Source organism: Fragaria vesca, linkage group LG7 (assembly GCF_000184155.1).
Source record: "Fragaria vesca subsp. vesca linkage group LG7, FraVesHawaii_1.0, whole genome shotgun sequence".
Lineage (NCBI taxonomy): Eukaryota > Viridiplantae > Streptophyta > Magnoliopsida > Rosales > Rosaceae > Fragaria > Fragaria vesca.
The window spans coordinates 19430857-19434569 of record NC_020497.1 but is presented as its reverse complement, the minus strand read 5'-3'; positions in this window follow the sequence as shown (position 1 = coordinate 19434569).

Genomic DNA, 3713 nt, shown 5'->3' with positions numbered 1-3713 from the left:
GCCGTCAACAAGATTTTCGACAAAAAATTAGGGTGGAGGAGCTGGTCCATGCCGGACTGAAATTGGAGGATGAGGTCTCAAGTTTTTTTGGAGGAGGAGGTCTCATGAAGCGGCATCGTTGACGTCAAATATCCTGAAGTGGCATCGTCGACGTCGAATATCCTGAAGCCGCGTCATTTGGGTCCCTCCCTGTACAGACATGGCCTTCTTTTCCTCTGTTGGGAGACTCCTATTCGCCTTTGTCTTCCTTCTCTCTGATTGGCAAGAGTGAGAGCCTCTAGATCTGTGCCTCCTTCGGTCCTTTGTTTCCTTTATATCATTATAATATTGCTCACTGCATTTCAACTTGGAATTTCGATTTAGCCAAATCAGTAATGGAATGTTGGTTTAAAATTTGCATTCACAGCCGCACAGGCAATGTAATTATGCATGAATAGCCACACGTTAGCAAATTATGCCTTGCCATTTTTGATTTCTAGTGCCCGCATGAGACGTTAGCCTTTTTTTTTTTTTTGCGTGCGTGCATCTTGTGTACTTATGTTTTATTTATTTGGATGAAATTGTTTACGTTTAGAGTCTTATTTATATGAAAATGATCAATTGGGGTGATTACTGGGCGTCAATAACTATTATTAGGGGTTAGTAACCAAGGTATTAGAGGTCAGTAACTCGATTATTATGGTCAATAACTCGATTATTTTCTAGTATTTCTTCTTTTCTATTACATTAAGCTGGAATAAGTAGATTATTGGGGGTCAGTAACTGATTATTGGAGGTCAGTAACCGAGTTGCTGGGGGTCAGTAACTAATTATTAGGGGTCAGTAACCGAGTTACTAGGGGTCAGTAACCGAGTTATTAGTGACCGAAATCCGGCGACCAGAGAAAATCTGAGTTACTGAGGGTTGGTAACTGAGCTACCGGTGACCGAAAAAATATGGTAACCCGTGACTGGAATCCGGCGGCCGAAAAAAAGCCTGCATTCGGTAACCGGAGTCCGACGGCCGGTGACCGGAGAACGGTGAGGCTCCGGCAAAGTATTTTCTCTCTTGCACTTTCTCTCTCTCTCTCTCTCTATGCATATTTAAGAGGTGAGGGTAAAATAGTTTTAAAATAATATAGTTTGTTAAAACTTTAGTAAAGATTTATGCATTTAGGTATAAAAAATATTACCTTATATTGGAATGGGCTCATAAAAAAGATTGACATTAGAATGAGAAATGAATATTTAAATTAGTACTAAATGGAGATTTTCTCTTATAAAATTTCAAATACCAGAACCAATATTGAACACCAAGCACATGCATATATCAATTTGACTAGAATAATTATCCAACCTTATAACCTTGTTGCATACTTTGAAGTAAGAACGGATCGGAGGTCAATGAAAAATAACAAATTCCAACCTTATACATGTAAGATCATGCTTTTTAGGACAGTAATTAAGCTTCCACAAATTGTTAGAGCCGCATGAGCCAATATATGTACAGTTATCAACTCGGAATTAGTACAAGTGAAAAACAATTACTATCGAACAACATTCGCAAAACAGAGGTAGATAATGGTATGACTAAATTTATTTCTTGACTCGCAAGCGTTCATCTATTACAAGACTCACCTGCAAAAGAAATAGTACTTAGCAGACTCTGCACATACAATACGGCAATACGCTTCGTTTGACTGTCCTTGCGTTTTGTTCTTTCTAAATAAATTGATCATGACATCGAATCTCCTATCTAGCAACAAGAGTATAGAGACAAGGACCAACAATGTTCATTTAGATTGATTAGAGAAATAGAAAGGTGAATGGACTAGCCATGAGGAGGAAAACAATATCAGAAAATATAACGAACAAACCATAATTCACATAGCCTTTAAATATGCATAATTTGAATAGAAATTACAAGACTATTATAGTTTCAGCCAAACCATGCGGTTGAGATCGAACATGACGGGAAAATGACATGAGAAAAGAAAACGTATCAACTAGCTAGGCTTTTGATGCAGCAGCATGCTAACATGCATGTATTAGGGTTAGTGAAATAGGGTTTTCATGGCTGCTGCTCGCTCACTTCCACTTTTGGCATTGTGTATCGGCAGACGGGACACCAGTGATTGATCTCCAGCCAATGAACAGTGCAATCTTCATGAAAATAGTGTAAGCATGGCATGCGAGCGATCACGGTCAATGATCCGCCATTACCTGCTTTATGATTAACTTGATGATCAACTACCCCCTCTTCTTGATCTGCTGGTTCATCATCATCAGAGTAATCTAGTTTTTCCATACAAATTGTCAGTTCCCCAGTAGATTTTATTTCCAAACTATCAACCCCTGCTTTCTCCAAACCTTGGATAGACGATTTAGTCGCCGCCGGAATAAGCTTGGGGGTAAATGTTTCCAAGACTCCGTTCTAACCCTCTCAGATCTCAATGATATCATCATCCTCGTTCCTATCCCGTACGTGCAGAGTAGTTTCTATTACATAAACAACAACAGCCATCTCTGGGATGTGCTCGTCAAGCTCCTTAAATACTTCTTCAATAACTTGCGATTTGACATCATCTGGGATAATCATAGAGTTGGAAAGATAATTAGCAATACGTTCCCGTAGAATCGTAGTCCTATTGTGTAAGGGATACACTTCATATACATGATTAACGAAATTAGTGTTTTGAGAAATATTCCAAATACTAACATCTGTTGGATCATAAATTTATCACGTTTGCTTGCGGTAAACCTAGCCTGTATAACTTGATCCGAATAATGTCTGCGTTGAATTTGATCCGAATAATGTCTGCGTCGGTCGGGACGCCTTATTCGATTTCTTGCGAAGTCTCGTGCAAAGTAACAATTATCATGATGCTGGCCAGGAACAACTATCGATTGGTATATAGAAATATGTTGATAACTAGCTAGGTGATTAAGAATAACCAGAGTCGAGCGAGGAGGATTAAGGGTATTTATAACGTACATATGGGTGTATCGCTATTCCATGAGATTAGGATTTTATTATTGTGAAGGATGAAGGAGTTAGTTTATTATTGTCAAGGACGACTTTTGCAACATTTCATATCTTGATGAATGAAATTAGGATTTTACATCTTAATCTTATATATACATTCTTTATTTGGTTGTATTCGAGGATTACAATTCAGCACATAGCATGCTTGCCTCTTAATCTTATAGATACATTCTTTATTTGGCCGTAACCGAGGATTACGATTCAGCACAGCAGTAAAAAAGAAATTGACCTTGATATTTCTTGTAGTTTACTCCAATACCTCAAATATATATTCAAATCTTTTGAAACGAAATTTAAATAGCTCAACTATATATACTCTAACCATTAAAACGAAACTTGCTCAGTGCTACAAAATATATGTTACAACATACATATACATATAGGCGTGTTTCATTCAAGAAAGAGGTACATCACATGACTATTCTACATGTTCCCCCCATGATAATAAAACTGCAATGCTATTTTGTCAAATAATGCATTCTTTCATATTGAATGATTTAACATTAAGTCCATCAAAATGTGATGTCTCTAATGTGTACACGCACTATCCAAAATAGAATGATATACTTGTGTATGTTAAAAAAAGGAAAAAATTCAGTTTACTACTCTGAACTTTAGGTCTAAAATCAGTTTGATACCTTATCTTTTTTTTTAATCAGTTTCATACCTAAACTTTCAAAATGACATCA